Raw genomic sequence first — 18,109 nt, forward strand, 5'->3', positions numbered from 1 at the left:
CAGAACATAAATATTTTAGGCTTTGCAGGCCATGCAGTCTCTGTTGTAAATATTCAGCTCTGCCATTGCTGCAGGAAGGCAGCCATAGACAAAACATAAATGGATGGGTCTGGTTGTATTCCAGTTAAACTTAATTACAAAAACAAGTGGCAGGCTGGATTTGGTCAGTGGCATTGTCTATCAAAATGTTCTATATTGGGGTGAGGAAACTTTCTGTAAAGAGCTAGGTAGTAAATATTTTAAGCTCTGTGGGCCATATAAGGTCTGTGTAGCATGTTCTTTGTTTTTTGTTTATAACCCTTTGAAAATGTAAAACTCATTTTTAACTTGCAGGCTAGATTTGACCCACTTGCCTTAATTTGGTGATCCCTTGTATAGATAATCAACAAAACAATCAACAAAGCTTTGATTTGTAAGATTTGTCTATTTCTCTGGTGTAATTAGCTCCAGGGCTGATTTTAAACTATTAATGTGATATCACTGAATCTAGATTTGGGAAGAGATATACAGTAGGACATCTTTATATATGTACTTCTACTATATACATAAATAATCTCAAGAGCGTAGAAAAGAGTCAGGGGCACTAAAATCATCATGAAATAATGAACTGTTGAACATTTTCTTGAAATATAGTTGATTTACAATGCTGTGTCTAATTTCTGCTGTACACCAAAGTGACTCAGTTATACATATATACATATAATTTTTTTCATATTCTTTTTCATTAGGGTTTATCACAGGATATTGAATATATTTCCCTGTGCTATACAGGACCTTGTTGTTATGCAACGATGAATTTTTGTTCATTTATAGCCTTTGTTTTAACTGTTAAGTAATTATAATTAAATCTATTAGAATTATATTTATAATATATATTAATAAATATAATTAAATATAAATTTAATTCTAGTTAAGTTCATTAATAATAATATAAATTTTATACATTCAGTAGAACTTAAATTCTATTAGAATTATAAGCTGGAGATGACCTCGCTGGTGGATGGATTCTTACTCATAATCATAAGGTCCATTGTCTCAGGACTATGTCAGATAGAGTGTGCTAGAACAAAGCAGGGGAAGGGAACCATTAGAGTAGTGGGACACAGGGGCCAATTAACTGAGGTATATATCTAAAGCGGGATCAGAGATCCAGGGGAAATCAGAGCAGCAATCACCTTACCTGCACAGGTAGATAGCAAATGGTCTTGGGAAATTTTAGAAGTGGGGAACAAATCCATTGCCAGGCAATGACTCTCCAACATGTTTCCAGGTACTGGGTGGGTGATTTCACATGGATCTGGTCCTATTAAGGGCTCAGCAAATACTTTATTAGTAGTATTATTTTAAATAGGTAGAGAATGGGAGTCTGGGATTGAAGCCCACAGTGCTTGTTCCACTGAATCAGAAAGGAAACTGCAGATCCTAATGAGGCTCTCAGCTCTGGAATGCCAAAGGGCCAAGCCCACTAGGCTCCTTTGTGGGCATAAACAACCCAGCTACCCAGGGTGCAAATGAGGGATGACTGTGTGCTCATACGCAAATTAACAGGCAGGTTCATTCCACTCCAGCTCTAAGCAGAGAGCAGCCACTGTTTTTGGCAGCAGCATACATTATAGCTCCAGGCTTTCCACCCACAATAATGCCTTGACACAACAGCATCAGGAAACTTGGCTTAGTGAATAGGAGTGAATGCCAGACAAAGCCAAACAGGGTCTATCTCCTATTCCCTGATGTTTGTCTTTGTTCATTCTTGGACTCTGACAAGCTGCATCTGAAAGAAAAGAATTAATCCCTAGCAAATCCTGCAACACAACTGTGTATGGGGAAGAGGGCTCCTTTACTCAGCAGCCAGGGAGAATGTCATTCCAAGTGTAGGGGTTAAAGGTGAAGTGTCAGGCAGCCCTGAGGAGAAAGGGACTGCTCCTGGTAAACAATAATCTACTGCAAATCTTGACCAGGGAGGCAGCTTAGTTGTTCAGTAATAGCAAAATCTCTGGCCCAGGAAAAAGAAGTGAGCTGCAAGGGGACAGAAAATGTGATATTAGAGATACAAAGTAAAGACAGACAGTGACAGCATGGAATGAGCTGAGATACTAAATTTAGGGTTGTTGTACATCGGTGATTGGCTTTAGAGAAACACGTGGACAGGACTGGTCCTACATGTCCCAAGGAGTGGCTAGGGTGTCCGTGAAGACTGGAAGCAGGTTTCCTTGTGTGGACAAAGAATGTCACCTGCCATACCAGTAAACACAGGATGTTGCAGCCATCAAGCCATCAGCCACTGCAGTTGCCCTGACTGTGCACACTGAGGGGATTCAGGATGAGAAAGCACAGGATACTGGCACTAGATAGTTAAGGTGCATATCAAAGGAATAATTTCAATGAGACCAGATTCTTGCATCTTCCCGTACATAGAAAAGCTCTAAATTCATTAACTTGAGATGTTCGGTTTTTCTTTAATTAACAGTAATCTTTGTGCCATGTGCCAACTACTTGATATTTCTTGCAAAAATTCCTATAGATCCTGGCTCCTCTCTTGCCTCTTTGGAGCAGACCCTCAGAGCTATCTAAGAGTCTGCCTCCCTGGGCTTATGTCCTCAGCAAGTCCATGGAATAAAACAAATAAAATTCTCAACTTTTAGGTTGTACGTTTTTTTTTTTTTTTTTTTTTTTTTCCAGTGGACACTTGCCTTAAGTAACGCTAATGCAATTTTAGGAGACTGGAGCTTTCCTAGAAAAAAAAAATTCAATCTGCATAAGCAATCCAGACATTAAATAGACATTTTCATCTTTTTCTATAGCATTGTAATAGAGGTGCTTAGAAGGTGGATGGGACGGAATATTACTGCTTCAAAGCAAAACTTTCATCCAGGTGAACTCTGTAGTCTAAGCCAAAAGATAGAGCATCTGTGCCTAAATATATAGGCCTGGCTCTCCCTACCTTCTTCTACAGAACCACTCCAATACTCCCAACCTCCTTCCCCATCTCAGTGCATGATGATTAAGCTGAGATCCTGGAAAACATCTCAGCAGTCTCCAGGATAAACTCCCACAAGTGGTCAGTAACTAAAGCCTGTCCATTCTACCACCTACATTTTATTCCTACTTGTAGCCTTTGAGTCAACCAGATTCCACTTCCCTCTCAAGGACTTGCTTCTCAGCTGAATCGTTGCTGACTGACCTTCTGGAGTCTCACCTACTCTTCATCTTCCCAACTATTGCCAGAGTGAACTCACATGAACCTTTGATCACTTGCTAGTCATCTTTAAGTATAAACTTAAATTCATGGTAGGGTTCACAAGGCACTTTGTTATCTGGTTTCTGCCAAGGTGGCTCCCCAGTTGCATCCACCTTCCCCATTTTCCTTTTTCCCACCCCACCTCCAGGCCAGTTTGCATTTCTTTTTTTAAAAATTTCATTTTATTTGGAGTATAATTGCTTTACAAGGTTTTGTTAGTTTCTGCTGTACATATAGTCAGCTATATGTATACGTATATCCTCTCCCTCTTGGACCTCCTTCCCACCACCCCCATCCCACCCATCTAGGTCATCACAGAACACTGAGCTGAGCTTCCTGTGCTTTATAGCATATTCCCACTAGCTATCTATTTTATGCATGATAGTGTATATATGTCAATCCGAATCTCCCAGCACGTCCTACCCTCTCCTTCCCACTCAGTGTCCACATGTTCTCTACATCTGCGTTTCTATTCCTGCACTGCAAATAGGTTCATCTGTACTACTTTTCTAGATCCCACATATATCTGTTAATATCCGATATTTGTTTTTCTCTTTCTGGCTTACTTCACTCTGTATGACAGATTCTAGGTCCATCCACGTCTCTACAAATGACTCAATTTCGTTCCTTTTTATGACTGAGTAATATTCTGTTGTCTATATGTACCACTTCATCTTTATCCATTCATCTGTCAGTGGACATTTAAGTTGCTTCCATGTCCTGGCTATTGTAAATAGTGCTGCAATGAACATTGGAGTGCACGTATCTTTTTGAATTATGGTTTTCTCAGCATATATGCCCAGGAGTGGGATTGCTGGGTCATACGATAGTTCTGATTTTAGTTTTTTAAGGAACATCCATACTGTTCTCTACAGTGGCTGTATCAATTTACATTTCCACTAACAGTGCAAGAAGGTTCACTTTTCTCCACACCTTCTCCAGCATTTATTTTTTGTAGATTTTTTGATGATGGCCATCCTGACTGGTGTGAGGTGATACCTCACTGTAGTTTTGATTTGAATTTCTCTAATAATTAGTGATGTTGAACATCCTTTCATGTGCCCCATGGCCATCTGTATGTCCTCCTTGGAGAGATGTCTATTTAGGTCTTCTGCTCATTTTTTTTTTATTGGGTTGTTTTTTTTTTGATATTGAGCTCCATGAGCTCTCTGTATATTTTGGAGATTAATCCTTTGTCTGTTGCTTCATTTGCAAATATTTTCTCCCATTCTGAGGGTTGTCTTTTCATTTTGTTTATGGTTTCATTTGCTGTGTAAAAGCTTTTAAGTTTCATTAGGTCCTATTTGTTTATTTTTGTTTTTATTTTCATTACTCCAGGAGGTGTGTCAAAAAGTATCTTGCTGTAATTTATGTCAAAGAGTTTTTTCCTATGTTTTCCTCTAAAAGTTTTATAGTGTCTGGTCTTAAATTTAGGTCTTTAATCCATTTTGAGTTTATTTTTGTGTATGGTGTTAGGGAGTGTTCTAATTTCATTTTGTTACATGTAGCTGTCCAGTTTTCCCAGCACCACTTATTGAAGAGACTGTCTTTTCTCCATTGTAAATTCTTGCCTCCTTTGTCATAAATTAGTTGACCACATCTGCATGTGTTTATCTTTGGGCTTTCTAACCTGTACCATTGATCTATATTTCTGTTTCTGTGCCACTACTATACTGTCTTGATTACTGTAGCTTTGTAATATAGTTTGAAGTTGGGGAGCCTGATTCCTCCAGCTCTGTTTTCCTTTCTCAAGATTGCTTTGGCTATTCAGGGTCTTTTTTGTTTCCATAAAAATTGTAAAATTTTTTGTTTTAATTCTGTGAAGAATGCCATTGGTAATTTGATAGGGATTGCACTGAATCTCTAGATCGCTCTGGGTAGTATAGTCATTTTCACAATTTTGTTTCTTCCAATACAAGAACATGGTATATCTCTCCATCTGTTTGTGTCATCTTTGATTTCTTTCATCAGTGTTTTATAGTTTGCTGAGTACAAGTCTTTCACCTCCTTAGGTAGATTTATTCCTAGGTATTTTATTATTTTTGTTGTGATGGTAAATGGGATTGTTTCCTTAATTTCCCTATCTGATCTTTTGTTGTTAGTGTATAGGAATGTGGGAGATTTCTCTGCATTAATTTTGTATCCTGCAGCTTTACCAAATTCATTGGTTAGCTCTAGTAGTTTTCTGGTGCATCTTTAGGATTTTCTATATATAGTATCATGTCATCTGCAAACAGTGACAGTTTTACTTCTTCTTTTCCAATTTGGATTCCTTTTATTTCTTTTTCTTCTCTGATTGCCATGACTAGGACTTCCAATTAAAGTTTGTGAGAGTGGACATCCTTGTCTTCTTCCTGATCTTAGAGGTAATGCTTTCAGTTTTTCACCATTGAGAATGATGTTGGCTGTGGGTTTGTCATATATGGCCTTTATTATATTGAGATAGTTTCCCTCTATACCCATTTCCTGGAGAGTTCTTTTACCATAAATCATTGCTGAATTTTGTCAAAAGCTTTTTCTGCATTTATTGAGATGATCATATGTTTTTTATTCCTTAATTTGTTAATATGGTGTATCACATTGATTGATTTGCATATGTTGAAGAATTCTTGCATTCCTGGGACGAATCCCACTTGATTGTGGTGTATGATCCTTTTAATGTGTTGTTGTATTCTGTTTACTAATAGTTTGTTGAGGATTTTTGTATCTATTTTCATCAGTGATATTGGTCTGTAATTTTCTTTGTTTGTGATATCTTTGTCTGGTTTTGGTTTCAAGGTGATGGTGGCCTCACAGAATGCATTTGGGAGTGTTCCTCTCTCTGCAATTTTTTGGAAGAGTTTGAGAATGATAAGTGTTATCTCTTCTGTAAATGTTTGATAGAATTCACCTGGGAAGCCATCTGGTCCTGGACTTTTGTTTGTTGGAATATATATATATATATATATATTTTTTGGTATGCCACACTCTCACTGCTGTGGCCTCTTCCATTGCAGAGCACAGGCTCTGGATGCACAGACTCAGCGTCCATGGCCCACGGGCCGAGCTGCTCCGTGGCATGTGGGATCTTCCCGGACTGGGGCACGAACCCGTGTCCCCTGCATCGGCAGGTGGACTCTCAACCACTGAATCACCAGGGAAGCCCTGTTGGAAGATTTTTAATTCAGTTTCAATTTCAATACCTGTAATTGGTCCGTTTATATTTTCTAATTCTTCCTGGTTCAGTCTTGGAAGGTTGTACTTTTCCAAGGATTTGTCCATTTCTTTCAGGTTGTCCATTTTATTGCCATGTAGTTGCTTGTATTAGTCTCTTATTTCCTCTTGTATTTCTGTGGTGTCAGTTGTAATCTCTCCTTTTTCATTTCTAATTTTATTGATTTGAATCCACTCCCTTTGTTTCTTGATGAGTCTGGCTAAAGTTTTATCAATTTTGTTTATCGTCTCAAAAAAACCAGCTTTCAGTTTTATTGATTTTTGCTACTGTTTTTTTTTTGTTTCTATTTCATTTATTTCTGCTCTGATTTTATGATTTCTTTCCTCCTACTAATTTTGGGTTTTCTTTTTTCTTCTTTTTCTAGTTGCTTTAGGTGTAAGGTTAGATCGTTTATTTGAGATTTTTTTTGTTTCTTGAGGTGAGCTTGAATTGCTATGAACTTCACTCAGGACTGCTTTTGCTGAGTCCCATAAGTTTTGGATCATTGTGTTTTCATTGACATTTGTTTCTAGGTATTTTTTGATTTCCTCTTTGATTTCTTCAGTGATCTCTTGGTTATTTAGCAGCACACTATTTAGCCTCCATATGTTTGTGTTTTTCTAAAGTTTTTTCCAGTAATTGATTTCTAATCTTATAGCACTGTGGTCAGAAAAGATGTTTGATAAAATTTCATTTTTCTTAAATTATCTGAGGCTTGATTTGTGACCCAAGATGTGATCTACCCTGGAGAATGTTTCACATACACCTGAGAAGAAAGTGTAATCTGCTGCTTTTCAGTGAACTGTCCTGCAAATAGCAATTAAATCTATCTGATCTATTGTGTCATTCAAAGCTTGTGTTTCCTTATTTATTTTCTGTTTGGATGATCTGCACATTGGTGTAAGTGGGGTGTTAAATTCCCCCACTATTATTGTGTTACTGTTGATGTCCCCTTTTATGATTGTTAGTGTTTTCCTTATGTTTTGAGGTTCAGTCTTGGAAAAAATATTTATAATTATTATATCTTCTTCTTGGATTGATCCCTTGATCATTATGTATTGTCCTTCCTTATCTCATGTAACAGTCTTAATTTATTTATTTTTAATTATTTTTATTTTTTGAATAAATTTATTTCTTTATTTTTGCCTGCATTGTATCTTCTTTGTTGGGTCTTTGTTGCTGTGATCGGCTTTCTCTAGTTGCAGTGAGCAGAGGCTACACTTCATTGCGTTCCATGGGCTTCTCAATGTGGTGGCTTCTCTTGTTGTGGAACTTGGGCTCTGGGCACGTGGGTTTCAGTAGTTGTGGTCCACAGGCTCAGTTGTTGTGGCACATGGGCTTAGTTTCTCCATGGCATGTGGGATCTTTCCAGACCAAGGATCAAACCCATGTCCCCTGCAATGGTAGGTGGATTCTTAACAAGTGTGCCACCAAGGAAGTTTTATAACAGTATCTATTTTAAAGTCTATTTTATCTGATATGAGTATTGCTACTGATTGCTGAGTATCAGCATTCTTCTGATTTCCATTTGCATGGAATATCTTTTTCCATTCCTTCACTTTCAGTCTATATGTGTCCCTAGGTCTGAAATGGGTCTCTTTGTAGACAGCATGTATACAGATCTTGTTTTTGTATCCATTCAGCCAGTCTGTATTTTTTGCTTGGGGCATTTAATCTATTTACATTTAAGGTAATTATTGATATGTATGTGCCTATTAACATTTTCTTAATATTTTAGGTTTGTTTTTGTGGGTCTTTTTCTTCTCTTGTGTTTCCTTCTCAGAGAAGTTCCTTTAGCATTTGTTGTAAAGCTGGTTTAGTGGTGCTGAATTCTCTTTGCTTTTGCTTGTCTATCAAGCTTTTGATTTCTCTGTTGAATCTGAATTAGATCCTGGATGGATAGAGTAATCTTTGTTACAGGTTTTTTTCTTTCATCACTTTAAATAGATCCTGTCACTCCCTTCTGTCCTGCAGAATTTCTGCTGAAAGATTAGCTGATAATTTTCTGGAGATTCCCTTGCATATTATTTGTTGCTTTTCCCTTGCTGCTTTTAATATTTTTCTTTGACTTTAATTTTTGTTAATTTGATTAATATGTGTCTTATTGTGTTTCTCCTAGGGTTTATCCTGTATGGGACTCTCTGTGCTTCCTGGATTTGAGTGGCTATTTCCTTTCCCATGTTAGGGCAGTTTTTGACTATAATCTCTTTGAATACTTTCTCAGACCCTTTCTTTTTCTCTTCTTCTTCTGGGACCCCTATAATTTGAATATTGGTGCATTTAGTGTTATCCCAGAGGTCTCTGAGATTGTCTTCAGTTCTTTTCATTCTTTTTTCTTTATTCTGCCCCTTGGCAGTTATTTCCACCATTCTGTTTTCCAGCTCACTTATTCGTTCTTCTGCTTCAATTATTCTACTATTGATTCCTTCTAGTGTATTTTTTTATTTCAGTTATTGTGTTTTTCATCTCTGTCTGTTTGGTTTTTAGTTCTTCTAGGTCTTTGCTAAACATTTCTTGTATTGTCTCGATCCATGCCTCCATTTGGTTTCTGAGATTTTGGATCATCTTTACTGTCATTACTCTGAATCTTTTTCGTGTTGTTTTTCTATTTCCTCTTCATTTATTTAATCTTGTAGGTTTTTACCTTGCTCCTTCATCTGTAACATATTTTTTTGTTGCCTCACTTTTTTTCTTTTGGTGGGTGGAACTATGTTCCTGTCTTACTGGTTGTTTGGCCTGAGGGTTCCAGCACTGGTGTTTGTAGGCTGTTGGGTAGAGCTGGGTCTTGGTACTGAGATGAGGACCTCTGCAAGGTGTCACTTCAATGAATATTCCCTGGGGTCTGAGGTTCTCTGGTAGTCCAGTGGTTCAGACTCAGTGCTCCCACAACAGGAGCTCAGGTCCAACCCCTGGAGTGTGAACCAAGATACTGGAACCTGTGAGGAGTGGCAAAAAACAAAACGAAACAAAACACAAAGAGCAGAACAATAACAGAAAAAAAACTAAATAAGATTAGAAAACTAACAGATATGTTTGAAAAAATAAAATATAAATGAAACAATGTTGGAAAGTAAAAGGAAACACAATAGCAAAAAAGAGAGGAAAAAAAAAAGGCCAGAAAAGGCCTTGGCTGTGGAGGTTGGGGCTCAGGCAGGGGCAGGGTTTCTGGGGGGGGTGTGGTCTAGGCTTAGGACGCACGTTGCTGGAAAAGGCCCTGTGGGGGTGTCGGCGGTCCTTAGGCTCAGCAAGGCTGGAGGGACCCTGGAGTGCCTCCAGCTTCAGAGTTTGGAGAATCAGGCCCAGAACCTCAGTACATTCCCCATTTGCCTCTCCTTTTCTTCTCCTCCCCAACGATGCCCCCAGGACCCATGCAGCTGGAGGGAACCCTGGGGAGTGGAAGATCCAGCCTGGGACCCCAGCAGGCTTCCTGGGCCCAAGTGGGCAGAGGAAATGCCAGCCATGTTCTCCCCCAATCCTCTGAACCCCTGAGGGTCACTGAAGGCATGGAACCCCCTCCCTTACCCCATCCACCCCTCAGGGGTGCCAGTTCTGTCCAACCTCCACTTCTCCTTCCCCCTCGTTACCTCCTCACATCCTATCCAGTTGCTCCAGTGTTCCTCCTGTTCCCTTGGGTGTTGAGGTCCCCCCACCAGGGTCTGGTAGGTGCCCTAGTTGTGGGGAGATGTGAACTCCATATCCTCCTACTCCACCATCTTGACTCTGCCCCCAACATGCAGTTTGCATTTCAACAATACTGAATTGCCAGTAGATTTAGGTGGCTTGGCACATGCTGTTCTTTTTCTTTGAACGTCCTTCCTTTATTTTTCCCTCTCATCTTGAATTGGATTCCTGTGCTGTAGAACTGAACAGTAACAATCTTTCACTCTCTAACCCAGGCAGAGATTCTTAAAACAGGTCATGCCTCTTTTCTATAAAAAGAAGTACTGCCTCAATACACATAAATCCAAGTCTGGAAAGATAATTAAAAGTGATGCTTTGCTAGGGAGACGTTGTGCAATTTTTTAAGGCAAAACCAATACATTTCTTAAGGAAATGACAAAAAGATATTTTCATTTTTAAAGATGTAAAGTCTGAGGCATGAAACACACAAATATATATTAACTGCCTGTAAATGATTATATCCTGAGAAGTTGCAAAAGATGAAAAAGAACAGGTTGTTAGAACACTTTATTCAGTATAAAGTGGAAAATTTAAAAAAACTTCTTGAATAATGGAATGACAAATAGCATATATATATATATATATATATATATATATATATATAATATTTTTTCTTTTTTTTCCTAAACCTAAACCTAACCCTAACCTAACCCTAACCCTAACTCTAACCCCTAACCCTAACCCTAACCCTAACCCTCTATAATATATTTTTTAATGTTTTATTTATATATTTTTCACATAGTAAAATTGCTTTTTAAAAATTTGGGGGTTTTCTTTTGAGATATTTTGGATATTATCAATCCATTATCAGATATATGATTTGCCAATATTTTCTCCTATTCCTTAGGCTGCATTCACTCTGTTGACAGTGTCCTTTGATATACAATAGTTTTTAATTTTGATGAAGTCCAACATCTATTTTTTCTTTTATTGTCTCTGCCTTTGTTATGAAGATTTTCCCTTATATTTTCTTCTCAGAGTTCTATAGTTTTAGCTCTTACATTTAGGTCTTTAACCCATTTTGGGTTAATTTTTCTTTATACTGTAAGATAAGGGTCCAACTTCATTCCTTTGCATGTGAATATCAAGTTTTCCCAACATAAGTTGTGGAAAAGACTGTTCTTCCGCCATTGAATGGTCTTGGAACCATTGTAGAAAACCATCTGACCATACACACAAGGGTGTACATCTGAGCTCTTTATTCTATTCCATTGGTCTATGTGTTTGTCTTTATGCCAGTATCACATTGTTTTGATTACCATCACTTTGTTCTGTTTTAAAGGTTTTATTGCTTAAAGGAGGGGTATTTGTGATCTTATATCTGGGATAACCAACTTGGACAAATCATCTTGGTCAGCTACATGAATGCCATTATTCTAAACCCAGAGACTAGAGGTCCAGATAGAGGAAATGGGTGAGTTCACAAAAGGAAATAGTCAGTCTACTGACATGGAAGGAAGCCAGACTGGAGCTGTGTAGGCTGCTCCTTGGCCTTGCTGCCATTAAATGAGTGAGACCTTTTGTTATCAGCCCTGGATCTGACCATCAGTCAGGAGACTTGTATTTTCTGGGACAACATGTGTGCTGATTTATGTATGGTACACCATAATAAGTCAGAGACATTGAAGGCATTGCACCAAACTAAAGCTAGAGATTGATAGTGTTGCCCTGAAGAGGGGAGGTATCAATCACCCAAATAGTCTTTGTCACCAGAGTGGCATGGTTTGCCTGGTGAGAGGGGCAGAGATCAAGACCAGCCTGTAACTCAAAGCCAAGCTGCAGGAAAATTCCTCAAGAAGCTAAAGGTGAAGTGATCTTTCATATCAACTTCCCTCAGGGTGAGATTTCCAGGTGAAATTCAGTTATAAATCCTAATCAGGTCTACAATCCCATCACAACTTTCTTTGGCACATTTGGGATACAAAAGGACAAATTATAAAAAAAAGGGAGCTTATAAGGGACTCTGTCCTATGTTCCCCTATATGTCTTTGTTATAAGAAGATGTTCAGAGTCCTTTGTTGGATAATTTCCTGTCCAGCAATGGTTTGTATCTAGAAATACAACCTGATTCCCTGAGGTGAGGTGTGTGTGGGGGAGTGGGAAATCATTATATGGTTGTTAGAATTTTCAGGGATCTTTTGGTGATCTTTCCTGAGGATCTTCCAAGCAACGTCAATCAATGTAATGTTTTAATATTCTTGACTTTCTAAATGTCTGAGCACATTGTCAGAGTCTGGAAATGTCAGTAATGGCAGGATCTAACTTGATATATGTATATATTGTTGATACCAGAAGACCAGTGATCAGAGACAGGAGGCAATTTCCTCCAAGTCACGTGCCTTGGTATGTGGGTAATGAAGCCACTTAATTACACTCTTAAATGACTAAGCAACATAATTAAATATGTTGGTGTTATTGGAATTCTACCCCTCTCCCAAGACTCCTATATCCCCTAATAATAGGAAGGATTATATGTGTATGGCCTATACACTGTAGAAGGCATAAAAAATGTAGCTACTGTGTACATATACTGCATACAGTACACATGCACTGTACATGTAACTACAGTGTAAAGCCACTCTTTTGTTCTTGGATCCTTTGTCCCTTCCATTCTGAACTCTTTTTTCTCAATTCCATCCTTCTCACCTTTCCTTCCTTATCTCTCCTATCTTCCTTTCAAGGTCAATGCCCTAGGACATCTTCGGTACCAGCTTTCACAAAGTCACACCCATCTAAGTTTACTGTCTCTGACCCCAACACTTCTGAAGGTAGTCCTCTCAGCCTGTCCCAGTTTAGTTAGTCTGGTCTCTGCCCTCTGGATCTCTCACTTTCCCTGAAAAACTGTGTCATGAGTATGTCTGGATGGTGTATTTGACATTATGTGAATAAGTATACCAACCCAACAAAACATAACAAAGCCAACACAGATCTTAGCAAGATCTTGTAATGCTTCACTAAAAAATTTGCTTGATTAGATGTATTTGGGTATCTAAGTGGGCTTGGGAGAGGCTGTTCTAGAGAAAAGCCTTAAGGAGCTCTTCAGAGACCACTCTACTGGGTCAACCCTACTCTTCCTGTGCATTGACCACCTAAGATTGGGTTGAAAGGGGAAGGTCATTGAGAAGGCTCATGTGGTCATCATAATTTACAAAGTTTTACATTGATTCTCAACTTTAGCTGTACGTTAGAATTAGCTGGAGGATTTAACCAATACAAAAGCCCAGATCACATTCCAGGCCAATTAAATCAGAAGCTCTGAGGGCGAAGTGAAAGTGTCAGTACTTTTAAAGCTTTCCTAGGTGACTGCATGTCAACTATAGACAGAAGCTACTGTTTGTAATTCACAATAGCGGAAAAGAAAGAGGAAGCAAATGAGAGAAATACCAATAATGTAATTGCCATGCACTGATCAAATTCTGGGCTATGGGCTAAGCACTTTATAAGATGATAAAAGTTTATTTTCTTTAATATTTGTAACAATGCTATGAGATTGGTAATAATAGCCTCATTTTAGAGGTGAGGAAAGTGAGGATCAAAAAAAAAGGAAGTTAAATAAGTTAGTCAGGGTCATACAACTGTCAAGAGGCAGAGCTCAGTAAACAACAACAACAATAACTAATGGGTCTATTTGATTCCAAAGATGATGCAATCTTGGGAATCCCCTGGTGGTCCAGTGGTTAGGACTTCATGCTTCCACTGCCGGGAGGCCCTGTTTTGATCCCTGGTTGGGAAACTAAGATCCCACAAGCCGTATAGTGTGGCAAAAAAAAAAAAAAAAAAAAAGAAGAGATACTAAATAATTTTTAAAGAAAGATGATGTAACCTTAACTCCCGTCTCCATACCTTGTTCTTTCTCTCTTCTTGTCAGTCTTCTGCTCTTGAAGGATGCTGAAGAAATGACCACAGGGGTAGGAAGCAGGCTGATAAAACTATCCAGCTGCAGACAATGTGCAACCATTCATAATAAAGAAAGACAACTCAGAGGACAAAACCAAAAGCACACAGGACAGAGCTGAAGACCACGGAGGTTTATTCCAGGTTGGAATCTAATCAAGGATTCCCTCTTATTTTGCCAGGCTGGATTTCAAAACTGCTTGTATTGTCAACTCCTTCAATTTCCCCCTTATTTGGGTTGGAATGTCCATATCTATTTTCCTAACCATTGTATGCTAGGAGTATTTAGAGATGATAACAGGTCTCTTTAGTTTCACAGGCCCATGGATGGAGAGAAATGACATTTAATGGGGTACATTTAGAAGCCTCATCCATACCTAATTTAGGTGATGAGATTTTGGACAGTTGAGCTGATGAGGTTTCGATGAGATTTTGAACTTTGATACTTTAATGGCATGAGATCCTTGGAAACCTTGGGAAGTAGTAAATGTATTTTTCATATTGGGTAGGCAGAAGTTATGAGGACCACAGGGAAGAATGTGGTAGGCAGAATTCTATGATGCTGTCATGATTCCTGTCCCCTGGTGTTTCTACCATGATTGTATCACATGGCAAAGGCAGTTTTCGTATGTAATTAAGGTTACTAATCAGTTAAAATTAAAATAAGGACATTATCTGGGTCAGCCCAACCTAATCACATGAACCCTTTAAAAGAGCAAAGCTCTTTCTAGTGAGAGAGGCTCTCTGTTGCTGAGGTAGAGGGGGCTATGGAGTAAGGACCCAAGGGTGACCTAAAGGAACAGAGAACAGTCCCCAGTCAGACAGATTATGCAAATGATCATACCTAAATTAATACAGCAGAAAGTACATTACAGCTTTTAAAAAAGTCACTGTAGCAGCTGTACAGGGAGGCTGACTTGAGGGTGGTAAAAGAAAAACCATCTGACAACCCAACTGCACCTTAAGCACAGGAGACCCTAGAGGGATCTGGAGCTGGTGGTAAACTGAAGCTAATAAGAGGAACAACACATCCCAATCTTAGATCAACTCTTAACCAGCTTGATATTCTCCACATTACCAACCTAGTAGAAGAGGCATGCTCATTTCTAGACCTCAGTCCTCTTTACCTCAGGCCCGTCTGTTCTACACATGATGTTCAGAAAACAGTGAGATATCATGAGACCAATAAAGATCAAGGAAAAATAATTCACTCTCAAGATACAAAGCATTCAACAGACTAAATTCAGAAATGCCCTGAGAAGGAAGCAGAGAAGGAATTTTAAATAACTATGATTAAAATGTTAAAAGCTCATGAACAGGACAGGAAATATGAATTAAAAGAAACTGTAGATGCTTTCTGCCCTCTTTGTCTCCATGAGGGTCAGCAAAGCAATCTCTAAAAACTCATCCCATTCTCAACTTTTCAGTTGAACTATTTTATACGCTTGAGTGGGATAATGTTTTAATGATAGTTGATTTAGCATTTTAATTTCTTAGAATGTCTTGTATATCTGGCCTATGACCTAGATCACTATTGAAGTTTTACACATTTAAACATCCTGTTACTCAAAGATACCTTGTCTACTCTGTGACAATGATTTTCAAATGTTCATTTGCTAAAGAATCACCCCTTGGTAGATTGAATAATAGCACTGCCCCCTGCAAAGATGTCCATATCCTTAGCCCTGGAACCTGGGAATCTCACCTTATATGATAAAAGAGACTTTGAAAATGTAATTAAAGTCAGAATCTTGAGATGGGGAGATTATTTTGCATTCTCCAGGTTGGGACTTTGTAATCACAGGGTCCTTATAAGAGGGAAACAAGAGATCAGAGAGGAAGTAGGAGATGGGACAAGAGAAGCAAGGGGTTGGAGGGATGGAAGGAAGGGATAATGAATGAGGGAATGGAGGTGGTCTCCAGAAGCTAGAAGAAAATTCATTCTCTGATAGAGCCCACAAAACCTCTGACACCTTGATTCTAGCCCAGTGAAACTCATTTCCAGAACAGTAAGAGAATACATTCGAGTTGTTTTTAGCACTAAATTTGCAGTAACTTGTGTTACAGTAGCAATAGGAAACTAATTCATATCCAGAGCTTGGTAAAATAGAAACTGCAAAGTAGTACTTCTAAAGATTCTGAATTAGTTGTTCAGGAATCCGAGTTTTCAAAAAGCACCTTGGTGCTTGTGATGCTGTTGATCTGTAAAATAAATTTAAGAAACATTACACAGTTCTATACAAATGCCAGGTATTTTTATTATGAGGTAAGAGAATTCAGGCATTTTTTTTCACTTAGTAATTTCTTTGTACATCAGCTTGACACATGGTGAAATAATTTATCTTTTGAGATGTTATTTTATGTATTCTCCCCAAAGAAAGGAAATTATAGAACTCAAAACTATTATTAGTTTTGCTCTTAACATTAACAAATTTACAAGGAAAATCTTTTTTCCCTCTAGATGAACATTTTTTAATCTGATAATGTTAACTTTTTAAACAGCCTGATTCATCTTCTCCATCTCATTCAAGAACATGTAGAAGGGGCCAACTATAGACACTTTTAGTGTTTCCTAAGATGAATTTCATGCTAATGTATAACACCAGGTACTGTTAAATTTCTATTTGTTTTGCTTGTTGGTTTGTTTGTTTTGTTTTGTTCTGTTTTTCTTCACGAACTTCCCCATATGTTCCTCCAAATGACTTTGCCTTTTTTACTAGCCTTTTGTCAAATATAGATACATTTTTAAAAGTTTCTAGTTCAACAATGACAGCTTGTAGCAACCCTGTGGACCAGTCCAGAATGGTCCAGTGGGTTCAGGCAACTTTCAGAAACTCCTGATGGGCTTGTTGGGGCTCTGCTAGGGCTTCAAAATGCTTTATTCTGAACAGTAGGACTTCATAAAAATGTTTCACATTTGTGTGGCAAAGACAAAGTACAGAGGAGCAAGGATAAAATGGGCAGTTACATTGGAGGAGGAAGGTTTGAGCCTTCTTAAAAATGTTTTTTTTTTTTTTTGCTACTTTTATTTCCATGGACATTGAGACAGACAGTCTCACATATCCACTCAGTGGCCTGTCACCTTGTCCTCTTGGAAAGATTTCCCTTACACACTCTCACCATTCAATGCATATGTAAAAAAAAAAAAAAAATAGAGTCAAAATACAGATTATTCCTGAAAAGAGTAAAGTATTGGCTTCCATAGCTTGGATTCTGGATCAGCCTCTCTCACCAGAACTCATATCTATATTTTCCAAAACAGCTGCTTTGGAGAAATTTAGACTGGAGACTTATAACTGGGCTTCAAGAAATTTTCTATCCTTTATACACAAAGAAAGGGCTAGATAGATGAATAGTCACCACCTGAGGTACAGGAATTACAGAAATCTGATGGCTGTTCTGAATACTCAGATAGGATCTATCTCTCCTGCAGCCTCTTCTCTACTTTGTTCAAATCTCTGATTCACACTATATCACACTTACCTGTGTGTGACTCTCCTTAGACTAAGATCTTGGAAAAGCAATTGAAATTCATTTCCAACTTTTCATCATCAGTACCTAAGGGCCAGAGTGGCCTGCAGTGATTAATTGTTAATGTCCCCTTTACTTTTGGGGGCCTAGGAGATGATACTAAATGGTGTCACACAGGATGTTATCATGGTACTCAAGGAGAGTACATATTAAATTTCTGCTCAGACATCAACCAGAAGCATGTTTTTCAAAACAAAGGAGTTCTTTGTAATTTGCATCACTAACCTCAAATATTCTTCATTGATGCAGGGATTCAACACACAGACCCAAAACTCAGACTAGAGAGAAAATTAAAGAGCCAAGCAGGCAGTCCGAAGACAGCTCTGGCAGCATGAAAAAAATGCAAGCAGTCAACAATTTTTAGAGTATGATGAAAGATGCAAGGCCTCATAAGAATCAGTGGATAGACACTTGATTTGAAAACGAATTTTGAGCATTTGCCTATGCAAAGAACAGGCACTTTCTTTAGCGAGCAGTAACTGCTAATTCACGAATGTCTTTTTTCTAAATTAAATGAGGTGAGGCGAAACAGAAAGTTGCACACAGAGGAGAATCAGCAGAACTCACTAACA

The sequence above is a fragment of the Mesoplodon mirus genome, assembly GCF_964341445.2.
Source record: "Mesoplodon mirus genome assembly, chromosome: 8".
Taxonomy (NCBI): domain Eukaryota; kingdom Metazoa; phylum Chordata; class Mammalia; order Artiodactyla; family Ziphiidae; genus Mesoplodon; species Mesoplodon mirus.